Genomic DNA, 12,291 nt, shown 5'->3' with positions numbered 1-12,291 from the left:
AGATTGTAAGCTTTTCAAAGGCAGAGACTGTTTTTTATTCTTTTTCTTTATATCCCCTATGTGCCTGACTCATAGTAAGCAACTAACAAATGCTTATTGATTGTTTACAAAAATCACAGAATATCAGAGTAGGAAGGGACCTAAAGGACCATATAGTCCAACCTGTACCTTTCTACAAATTACCCAACCAAGTTAACTAGCTCTGCTTAAAGCCATCCAGTGAGGGGGAACTCATTACCTCCCAAGACAAAAGTTGAATTATCTAAAGAATGTGTTCTCAGAAGAAGAGTAAGAAGGTCTCAAACTATTCTGCTCCAGGATATATTGCAAAGCTCTTTCTCAGCTAAAGTTGCCCTCTTCCTCACAAATTTCTCTAAGTTCTTAATCAATCCTCTCCTCTGCAATTTTATTCCTATCTCTTTTATATCTTCCTATCCTAGTTATTTCAGGATATAGTTCCCTCTGACCCTCTCATCAGCTTCTTGAGAGCAGAGGAACAGCCAGTGCATCTGTCTTTGTATTCCCAGGGCCAGCCATCTAAAAGATAGGGGATAACTGTTTGGCTGAGCTTAGATTTTATTCCTCCCTATTTTCTCCTTTGCCACTTTTCCTTTTCCCCTAGGAACATTACTCTCTCAGGTCGTATTGATGCCATGATTCTTTAGAGTCACAGGAAGTCTGGTGCCAATGCTGAAGTGCTGATTGGTTTAGTAGTAATAAGAAAAATTGAGAGAACAGTACTCATTTTAAAGCCATGAACTGGGAGTTGGCTTCACTAACCCACTATGCTATGCTTCCTACTGGGCAATAAGAACAAGAAAATTAACTTTCTATATCAAGAAGACATGAGTTTGAATCTTTTCTCAGTTACTAATCAGCCTTGTGACTTTAGGTTAGTCAATTAACCTTTCTGAGACTCAGTTTATTAATCAGTAAAATAGGGATAATAATAGCATAAGGGCATTTATCTTTCAGGACTCTTGCAAAGATCAAATGAGATCATGTGTTTAAAGGTTTTGCGTATGTAGAAATGTTAGCTATTATTATATTTCATTTCAACATTTTGAATTTCCCTATGATGTATTTGGCATAGATTAATTTCAAAAGGTGAAATCATTTTTTGGAGGAGAGAAACTAATTACTCAAGCATTTTCCTAACAGCCTTTAGGTAGGGCAAAGTCCCACCGCTTACTACGCCCACCACCACCCAATTCTTTTTTGCTCAGAATAAGTAGCTCAAGAAAATCATGCCAACTTCTACTTTCTGCTCATGACTAGAGTCAATCTTGACCAAGCCTGTGATTTTCCCTCCTTCCTCCCACACCTGCCGTGTGACCCCAAGCAAACCCTTTTCTTTCTTTGAACCTCAGTTTCCCTGGCCATAAAAAACTTTATAATATTTGTGCTACCCATTTCCAGGCTTCTTATAAATTTAATCACTTTGCAAAACTTCAAATGTTATAAGATATGACTTTATTTTATTTTTATTTCAGCCAATGTCTAGTTTACAACAAAGTCAGTCTCCCTTTCTGACTATGGATCCTCTGCCACACATACTTCCCCACTCTGGGCAAAGGGATTTTTCAGCTCTTTCTAACTAAAGCCAAATATGAAAAGACACTTGGAGACAAAGATTTCTTGTGACATTTCTTTGGAGGGTTCCACTTTGGTTAAGTAACTGACCAGGTGGAAAAACCAAGTGTCTAAACTCATGAATTCTTTTCCAGGAGGACAGGCAGAATCAATCAATCCATGTAAATTGGCTTGCTCTATGGAGAAATAGTGGTAGTTGCAAGTAGTGGTAGTTGCTGAACCTGGAGTCAAGAGATAGGATCAAATCCCACCTCAAACACTTCCTGGCTATTTCACAATGAGAAGCTCCATGGCCTCTCTGGGCCTCACTTTTCTCATCAGAAAAACAAGAATAATAAGAAGTACACAATCTGCCCCAAAAGGTTCTTATAAGGAAATAAAGCACTTTATTATTGCTGTTCAATTTTAGAGTTTTAATTGGCTGATGTGGAGTACAAATGAATCTTATGGGTCCTCTATTTCAGAAGTTCATAATCCAGGGTCTGTAATATAAATATGTGTGTGTGTGTATAATATATACATACGTACATATATACACACACATACATATGTGTAGCTAGGTGGATTGATACGTATCTATACACATATAGACACGCATACATATCCATATCATATATATATATATATAAAACTCTATTCCAATATAATCCTATGTACTTTATTTTATGCACTCAAAAACATTATTAATAGAAAGCCCATAGACTTCACCAGACTGCCATATGTGTCTATGACACACACAAAAATGGATAAGAACCCCTGATTTAGTCCAATCTCTCATTTTATAGAAGAGGCACCGCTGAATCTCAGGGAGGTCATGGGCTCATGGGATCATAGATCTACAGCTGGAAGGGACTCCAGAAGTCACCTAGTTCAACACCCATTTTACAGCTGAGAAAACCAAGGTCCAGGAACGTCAAGACCTGTTCAAAGTCATCCAGCTAGTAAAGCAGCAAAATCAGGATCTGAACCCTGATCCATTGATTACATCTTTCCTTCTTTGGACTAGATTATATACTTTGATATTATAGACTATATATCATATATATATATGTATGTATGTATGTATGTATGTATGTATCAGAAAACGTAATCTGAATCCTACTCCAGTCAATGCAGTTACTTAGTCAATTTAGATTATATCTACTTATTACTGAAGGACTAAATAGGTAGGACCGCCTTGAGAGTATATTTCCTTAGTAATTATTTTATTTTACTTTTCATCCAGGACTGTGACTTCTTTCATTCCTAGTGCAGAAGCTCCCTCCATCAATGCACATTAGCTTCTCCTTTGTAATTTATGGTTTTGGAAATGGGAAGTTAAGTGACTTGCCCAGGGTCACCTGGACAAGTATAACAAAACTCTAACTCAACTCTTCCTAATGCTATCTACAGTACTATACCATGCTATTCCTTATCTTATAACCTTATCAATAATCTTTAATTGATTTGTTGGTACCCCAACCTCAGTTTTTCCATCTATAAAAAGAGTATACTAATTCATGTACTACATTAAGGAATTTAAAGAGCTGTTGTGAGGCTCAAATGAAATATTGGCTGCAAAGTTCTTTGTATACATTAAAAAGCAATAGGTAAAAGTCAGCATTTATTGTGCTTTCTACTAAGGCAAAAACTCCCATGAGGTCAATCCATAATGTGCAATCATTCCTCACTTACGAATCTCAGAATCCTACTATTGAGAGACAGTGTGGTATTGATCAAAAATGAACTGAATGGGAAGTTAGAGGACTGGGATTCACATCCCAACTCTCCTCCTTACTCCCCAGAAGGCAGAACTAGAGAAAAGAACCAAAGAGTCCAATTTAGGCTTTATGGAAAGAAAAATTTCCTAACTCTTAAAGCAGTCCAAAAGGGGAATGGACTACATGCAAAAGGAATGGGATCCCCCCTCACTAGAGGTCTTGGAACAAATGCTGTATACTGTAGTGGGAGATTTTGGTGATATAGTTTGGCTAAATGACCACTGAGATCCATTCTGATTTTTTTATTGTTTTCATTGATTCAGAGTTATGATGAAGTAGCCACTTCATATATAAACGTATCCATACAGAATGTGTAGATTTCATTGGAAAAGAGAGTAGGTTTTTTAAAATTATTCTTGCCCTGTAGAAAAAATAGTGTGCTTCCTCTGATTTATTCTCAAGTAGACCAGATCATGAACTGTAAAATCTTCTTGCTTACAAAGTTTTCCTGTGCAATATATTCTGGCTAAGCTTCTATGATTTTCCATTTTCCTCCAAAGGAATATTCTTGTTTTAAAGTTTACTCTACTGGCATGTAGAAAATAGGATCCTTATTAGTTTGGTTCTTCTTTGGTGGTGGCACAAGTAGTGGAAATGTAAAATGGGCAGCTACAAGAAGCAAAACAGGATAGGAGATAGTGTGGAACAATGGAAAGAGATCTGGGTCTGGACTTGGAGGTCTTGCGTTTGAATACCACCTTTGCCACTTAAAACTTATGTTGCTTTGGAAACATTATTCCATCTCTCTGGGCCTTAGTTTCAACATCAGTAAAAAATGGGGAGGGGATGTATCAGTCTTGGAAGGCACCTGCAAACCCTGGATCTAAGATCCTACATGCTTGCCAAGTTCATGGTTCTTAAGAAGATAACTACGGACTTTTCTAGAAGAAATAGATTAAATTATGTTCCAACTGTTAACACTAACCCATTCATTATCTTTCACCTAGAGATGATATGAAGCTAGTCCTAGAAATATAGAATATCAGGCAGGTAAAGCAGGTATGGGTGTCTCTCTCACCCAGTTCCTCATGAAAAATGAAAGGAAGAAGTCCTTAAAAACTGCTGTTCTTAAAATGATATGAGGATGATCCTCAGGGTTGGATGTGTGTTGTGGGAGTGTACAGACTCATGGCATAGATCAGATTTGACAAAAAATATCTTTTTCTCCCCTTATGCCACAAACCTCATATGCCTCACCTTCCTTTGGTTCTGAGCATGTGGGGATCAGATTTCGAGCTGGTGCAAGCCTCAATTTTTACAGATGAGGAAACTGAGGCCCAGAGTAGTGAGGGTACTGACCCAGGGTCATACAGGGGGTGGAGACATGGACTTGGGTTTCCAGCCCAGATCCCTTGATTTTAGAACAAATACTTTTTTCCCCTGAACATGGAACCAGGTTTCTGTCTCTGTTGCCAAAAATACTAAGGTGAGAAGTATGGAGAAGTATGGACCCAAGGCCTTAAATGATATTGCCAGCTACTGACTTGTTTTCTTTGGTAGGAGGAGGAGGGAGGAGCACAGGAAGTTTCATCTCCTCCCACTGAAGCCCTGCCTCCCAGGGTTGGCCAAGGGCTGAGATTAGTTTTCTTTCTCCCTCTTGCTCAGCCCTTCAGCTCCCAAAGCCCACACCGTGTTGTGGAAGTTAGGGGTTTGGCTGGTGTTAAGGAGGGGTTCTTTTTCTTTCCTTTTTCTTTTGGTGAATATTAGAAGAACTTAGCTAGAAGACAAGGGTTCCAAGCTGGGGAGAGCTAGTCCAGTTGAAGAACTGGCTGGGTTGGCCGATCCAGCTGTCCAAGTGCGAAGCTAAGTGCTTGAAAGAGGATTATTGCTGCACTAGAATAAACAGTAAGTGAGAGAATGCCAAAGAGTGCAGAGCAGTGTTTATCTCCCCAGGCTGGAGGGGCGACTGCAGAAATGGGCTTGATTTGGGGAGCAAGAGCAGGAGATTTAGGTCTCAAGGTCCATTTGCAGGGGGGGTTTGCTGTTGGCTATTCACAATGGCTTAAAAAAGCAGGGCTCAGGAAAATTGTCTTTTAGCACTTCGGGGATGCGGACAGATGCCTGTTTACTTTAAGTAACCAGATGCCAGAGTTAGCCTTGAATCAATCAGAGACCAAGATTACAGGGAAAAGTAGGCTGCGACAAGAAATAGGAGAGAAAGAAGAAGGGGAGAGGAAAACAGAGAGGGAGGGGACTAAAGGGGAGAGGGAGGAAGGGGGAGAGAGAGACAGAGGAACAGACAAAGAGATAGAGAAAAACAAAGAGAGAGATAGAGGTAGTAAGAGAAAAGGAAGGAGAGGAAGAAAAGAAGAAAGGAAGAAAGGAAGGAAGGAAGAAAAAAGAAAGAAAGAAAGAGAAAGAAGGAAAGAAAAAGAAAGAAAGAGAAAGAAAGAAAGAGAAAGAAGGAAAGAAAAAGAAAGAAAGAGAAAGAAAGAAAGGAAGGAAATAAGAAAGAAAGAGAAAGAAGGAAAGAAAAAGAAAGAAAGAAGAAAGGAAGGAAGGAAGGAAGGAAGAAAGAAAGAAAGAAAGAAAGAAAGAAAGAAAGAAAGAAAGAAAGAGAAAGGAAGGAAGGAAGGAAGATAGAAAGAAAGGAAGAAAGGAAGGAAGGAAGGAAGGAAGGAAGGAAGGAAGGAAGGAAGGAAGAAAGAGAAAGAAGGAAACAAAAAGAAAGAGAAAGAAAGAAAGGAAGGAAGGAAGGAAGAAAGAAAAAAGAAGGAAAGAAGGCAATGAAAAAGAAAGGAGAGGGAAAGAGGAGTCAGAGTGAGGGAGATGAGAGACAGAGAAAGCAGCAGAAAGACAGGGAGAGAGTCAAACAGACAACAGAGTCAAACAGAAAGAGATGGTAAAAAGGAGGGAGAAAAAGAGATGGGGTGAGGAAAAGAGATGAGAGACACAGACAGAGAAACAGAGAAGAGAGAGAGATGGGAGAGGTAGCAATCAGAAATGGAGTTTGGGAGATTGGGGAAGGTATTTAACTGTGTTCACAATGATAGCCCAGAGCTCTAAACTCCAAAGGGCCTAGAAAATGTTGATAGAAAGAAGTAAAAAGCTTTACTAATTGGAAGGTCTTTATTCCAGAGGGCACAGAGTGTAGTGGAAGAATGGATTGAATGGGAAAGGAAACAGTAAATAATAGATGAGCTTCAAAAGAAGCTTCAGCTGGGGACAGAGATGCCCTGAAAGGAGAATTAGGAAAGGAAGCCATCAAGTGTTCGATTCCTTTTTGTGCTAGTGACCTGCCCCCATCCCCAATGACAACTTGCCCAGATTGGAGACAGCTTCAGGGATGCTCCAGTCCTTGATGCATGTTCTAAATGTCATCGCTGTGCCAGATTTGGGGTCCTATTGTGCCACACCCTGGCAATGAAGCCACAGTTCAGTTGGTGCAAGGAATTCTGGGATGTCCGAAAGTGACATGAGTGGAAGGACTCACGTCCCATCTCTCTTTAATGCCCTATTGTCCAGAAAACTGGCCCTACAAGTCAGCTACTTGGTAGGTATACAGACAAATAATCCAAGAGGTGCTCTGAAACAATCTTTCCTTTAGATGGCCCAGTTAGACTGAGAGGGTAAAAGTGCAAAGTGATAAGAATTGGGATGGGTAGGAAGAAGTACGTTGACGGAAGTCAACCAAGCCCTTTTTGATTTCCTTCCAGCCTGAAATCTAACCTCAAATGAGAGCAAGAATAATCAGAGAGAGAAACACCATGATCATCTGTTCTATTCCATTCTGAATTCATGAATAAATGAATGGAAGTCCAGGTTTTAGGTCTACATCCACATACTTGAAAACTCAGGACTCCCTTTACTAGAGTGGCACTACTGCCTGTCTCATTCATTCTGGAGGGAATGGGAGGATGTGCAAAGCTAGGATAGAAGTGTTATTCAGGTGGTCAAGGACTTGGCATACAGGCAAATATTATTTCCACTAGTTTTTTAAAGATTTATGACTTTTCAAATGGTACCATGTACCCTCTAAGGACAGGTATATTCTAATTTGCACTAGTTGAGAGTACAGAAAGTGGGTTTTTTTCATTTTCTTAACTTTTATTGACAACCACAAAAGCCAATGTCATTTTTAAAAATAAACTTGAGATATGGGTGTCTAATTTTTTTCTCCATTTTAGTGATCTCTAGTAAGAGAGCCATGGGCCACAGGTATATTCATCTTGGACTTTCTGACCCAAATCACAAAGAAACAACAAAGCTTAAGTTGGGGGTTCAGGTGGAGTTCAGATAGGTGGGAGGATGGGCTTCTGTTTCACAACTATAGCAAAAGTGAAATGATCTTTATGCTCTGTTTCCAAACTAAAACCTCACAAGAATGTGTACATTGGTGGAAGTGATTGGGGGTGTGGTGACCAGGGTAGAAGAGGGGACTGAGTATAATCAGGCTAGTTGGAAGACTGTACAATCTAGCCAATGATCTGTTTGTTTCTGCTTTTTTAAAAAATGTCCTTAATATTTAAATGTGTTTCTTGCTTCATGTTGTGACAATTATCTAAGAGGGTTTGTTGGAAGGCTGTACAATCTAGCCAATGATCTGTTTGTTTCTGCTTTTTTAAAAAATGTCCTTAATATTTAAATGTGTTTCTTGCTCCATGTTGTGACAATTATCTAAGAGCGTTTCCCCAATGATAATTCTCACCTGGTGTATGTACAAAGAGAGAATAACTTTCATGTTGTCACATGGGTAGTGTGACATTTTCCCCATAATTCAGAAAATATATGCGAGCCAAATATTTGATCATCTCAGTATTAAACACCTATTTACACAATGACAAGACTGAAAAAGAAGTGCTATGACCACGCATGTGCATTGTGATCCTCTAAGGCAGGGTTTCATAATCTGGGGTCTGTGAACTTGTTTTCTTAATATTTTGATAGCTATATTTCAATATGATTGTTTTTCTTTGTAACTATATACTTTATTTGATCCATTTAAAAACATTATTCTGAGAAGGGGTCCATAGGCTATACCAGACCGCCAGATGGGTCCATGACATAAAAATCATTAAGAACCTCTTCTATTAGTAATTGCTCAAGTCTCCCTAGGTAATACTCAAATTGACCAGGAACCATGAAATTAACAAGGGCCCCAGAGAAGGGAGCTAAAGTTTGGTTGGAGGGCACAAAGAGGGGAGGGGGATAGCAAGAGAAGTCAACAAAAATGAAAACTGAGTTATTACCAACCAGCAGCTTAGGGATACTAGAGGACCTTTGCTTATACACAGGCAAGATCTACAGAAAGTATAATGAATTATGACTAGCCAGTAGGGCACAATAAAGGGATTCATTTTTTACTGTTGAATATTAGCTGGGAGTTAGACTCATTATTAATGGAAAGAGACTAGAGATCAATAATGCTTCAAAATTACCGAGCTACTGAAATACTTTTTAAAATTATTCTTTCACAAGAAAAGTAAAGAAAAAGGATATGGAAAGCTAAGCAGTGATGAAGACATCGAAATAATTGTTGATCAAAACCAGGTAAGTGGATGCTTCCTTTGGTTTCCTTTTGCTTGTTCTGTATTCCTGAATGTTGACATCCCTGATAGAGCCTGAGATCCTTTTATTTGCAAGATCTGTGGGGTGTGTGTGTATATATCTGTGTCTGTGTCTGTGCGTCTGTTTGTCTATGTGTGTTGTGCATTAGAGTTCATTTGCCTTGGTCCTTACGGGCCTTCTCCTCTGTCTATGACCTTCCTAGCAAGATGGGTTCTGAGACCATCCTTTGGCGGGCTGCCTGGGCCAATGACCACCTACAAAATGGTCTGTGGATGAATATTTCACAATACAGAGACAAAACAGGCTAAGAGAAATTTTGAAGAGTCAGCTAATGAATTGAGCCTAAGCATAGATGGTAACTGTGAAATGAATTAGATGAGAATGGAAAAAGGAAGCCTTCTGTTGATACAGAATACTTCCTTGAGGATTAGATTGTGTCTAAAGTCTTTTCCAGTTCTAAATCTATGCAACTACAATCCTATGATAATACATTGTACTCTCATAATTTTTCTTGCTTAATTCTCACAACAACCTTATGAAATAAGCAGGGCAGGTGTCATTCCTTTCTTATGCTATCCTCTCCTCTCCTCTTTTCTTTTCTCTTCTTTTTTTTAGACCAGACCAGTAACTTCTTTGGCACAGGGAACTCCTAGCAAGGGAACTCCCTCTACCAATGTAGATTGCCACCTGCTCTGCCTTAATGCATCTTTAGTATGGTACATAAAAAGGGAGACAAGGGATTATTCTATTAATCAGGACCCCAAATTAACAGCACTGGGAGTAGGATAACACATACTCCCCCTTTAGAGATTTACCTGGGGGCACTGAGAGATTAAGCCAGGATGTGTCAGAGGTGACACTTAGTCCACCTATGTTTGCCTCTGAGGCCAGATTTATATCCACCACATACATTACTCCCTTCATAGGATGATTATTTTCAAGATAATAAAGCTGAGGTTTAGAGAGGGGCCTAGGGTCATATACCTAGTAAATGTCAGACTGGATGATAATTTTTAAAAGTGTCTTGATTTTTATTCCAGTATGTTGCTTGAGATCACATATAGAGAACTAACTTAGAAAAGGCAAAGATAGGCAGAGAAGGCTAAAAAAATTAATGACAGTGTCTTTCCATTAAAGGTCTTGTCAAATATTATAGCTGATTCTTGAAAGCAAAAAAAAAATTGAAAGCTAAGATGATTATTTTAAAAATTGCCTGCATGAACTTTCTTGGACAAAATGGTAAAACTCCTTGATAACGCCATGAATTTAAAGGTAAATTAGAGGCTCTTGGAAAGCTTTTTAGGCTTCCCATTATTTGAAAAGCTTCTAACTCTGATTTTATATGAGCACATAAGGTGAAATGAAAACTGGCTAATGGCCTATAAACAATAACATACTAAGTAATGAGAGGTGTCCAACACAGGGCTGTGGGAATCGGCACCAGCCCAGCTTCTGACATCTCTGTTAAGGAAATTGGAGACAGGGCAAGCAGCAAATGCTTTTGATGGGGAGGAGGCCCATAAACTAGAACTGGTGCCAGCTCAAATGAAGAGAAAGAAATGGTTTGATGGACCTAAAAGAGGTCTCACGGCTCAGGGCCAATACAGAGAACACTCAAACCAGAGGAAGAATACTTGAGAGAGGGAGGCCAAGATGCCCTAATTCACTGAACCTGATGGGACCAATATCTTATCCATGGCAAGAGGGCAAATTTATAGTCAGAAGACCTCTGTTTGAATTCTGGTTCTGCCATTTACTCTCCGTTTGACTTTGAGTGAGACTCTTAATCTCTCTGAACCTCTGTTTACTCATCTTTAAGTTAAGGGATTTGAACTAGATGACCTTCCTTTGATTTCTAGAAACTTTAAAGGAATGGAGGAACATGTGAAGTAGACTAGAAGATTCCAATGGGACCATTGTCGACAACCAAACTATTGAGCAAACTGGTTTTCCTGGAAAGACTGGTCAGATCATGAGATCATAAACATAAAGGCAGAAGTCATCTAGTCCGACCTAATAATTTTACAGATGAGGAAACTGAGGCCTAGGGAACTAAAAACACCTTACCCAAGTTGACTTGATGACAAAGTTGGGATTCCAACCCAGGTCCTCTAATTCCAGCCCTCAAATCCATCCCTCTATCCATTGCACCATAGGAGGAGCTATGAGGTGTTAGGCCATCTTGGCACAGGCTTGTCAGCCAGCCTTATCTTATAAAAGTGTCTCAGAGTCATCTAAGCAATCATTTTGTTCCTTTCTTACTTCTACATACTCAGTTCTTCTGAACCTGCCTTCCCTTCTACCCCCAACAGAATGGCTCCTGAATGTAGCAGAGGGGGAAATATGCATTTGGCCTAGTGTTTCTGTCACCTAGAGCCAAATTATCATCTTAATTAATGAGGCAAGTGATGCTAGAGCTTGAGTACTAGGTTGGCCTATTAACTGTCATTTTAATTATGGTTGAACAATGACTTAGAGGCATGTACTTTCCTCCTTCTATTGGTACTAGTGGGAATTGGGGGCCCTGATTAATAGATTGGTCCTCAGAACTCTCCCCTTGGTAAAAAAAAAAAAACCATACTACAAATGCATTAGATATTCCATATATTTGTGTCAGAGGCAGTTGGGAAGGTTGTGGTGGGGCAAGGGAAGGATAATTACTTGTCTATAAAAATAACACAATCAAAATATGTCTTTCTTTAATTTTTTCCCCTGCAATCATCTAGAAGGTGAGTTCTTAATTACTCTTGATTTTCTTTAGCATCTGGGGACTCTGAAGCTCTGCTTTCTTAAAGACTTGGTTTAACTAAACACCATGGTACAAAATCTAGAGAGATACTGTGAAGATTCCAGAAATAAAGAAACCAGGGTTATTTCTTTTCCTAAGGATGCCCTTCCTCGAGGCATCCCTCTGCAGCAAAACCTATGTGCTCTCTTATTGTGAGAGGGGCTAAAGAGGAGAGGAGTCTATGTTTTTGTTTCTTCTGAATCTCGCACCTATGTCACTTCCTTCACCTGGACCTCAGGGGGTGGAATAAGATTGATACGTGGCCCTGTTATTTAGGGCTTTCTGTCTGTGCTGTCGGGTTCATGCTTGGTAGATGGCCACTATTTTTGCTCAGACCTTCATGTTTGAACATGTTTAAAACCTTAGTAATGTTGTATATAGTTTGGCTTTCATATCACTGTTAGCATGAGACTAATCCTTTCCACGTCTGGGATATTTGTCTCACGCTGAAGTTGTAGGAAAACTTTCTAGATGAAACAAAGACAAAGTTGATAAACTGGAGTAATTAGTGCCTGTGTGTTTAAAGGTTTGGCCTGTGAATTCATCAACGTAGGGAACTTCCCTTGAATACAAAATTCCCTTCACCAGTGCAGATTGTCAACTCATCAGTAACATATAATCCTAGAGAGTAGCCTGGGCCAA

General features: G+C 39.4%; 1 protein-coding gene across 1 annotated transcript in view; it reads left to right on the top strand.

Annotated features, from left to right (window-relative positions):
• Nucleotides 1-8,777: 8,777 nt before the first annotated feature.
• Nucleotides 8,778-12,291, top strand: part of PEX5L (peroxisomal biogenesis factor 5 like) — a 189,304-nt gene continuing 185,790 nt past the window's right edge. The window contains exon 1 of the mRNA XM_036755383.1: nucleotides 8,778-8,843. The gene's annotated coding sequence lies outside the window, so the exon portion shown is untranslated. The remainder of the gene's footprint in view (nucleotides 8,844-12,291) is intronic.

Source organism: Trichosurus vulpecula, chromosome 4 (genome assembly GCF_011100635.1).
Source record: "Trichosurus vulpecula isolate mTriVul1 chromosome 4, mTriVul1.pri, whole genome shotgun sequence".
Taxonomy (NCBI): Eukaryota; Metazoa; Chordata; class Mammalia; order Diprotodontia; family Phalangeridae; genus Trichosurus; species Trichosurus vulpecula.
The sequence above is the reverse complement of the archived record's forward strand: the minus strand, read 5'-3'. Positions and strand labels throughout refer to the sequence as shown.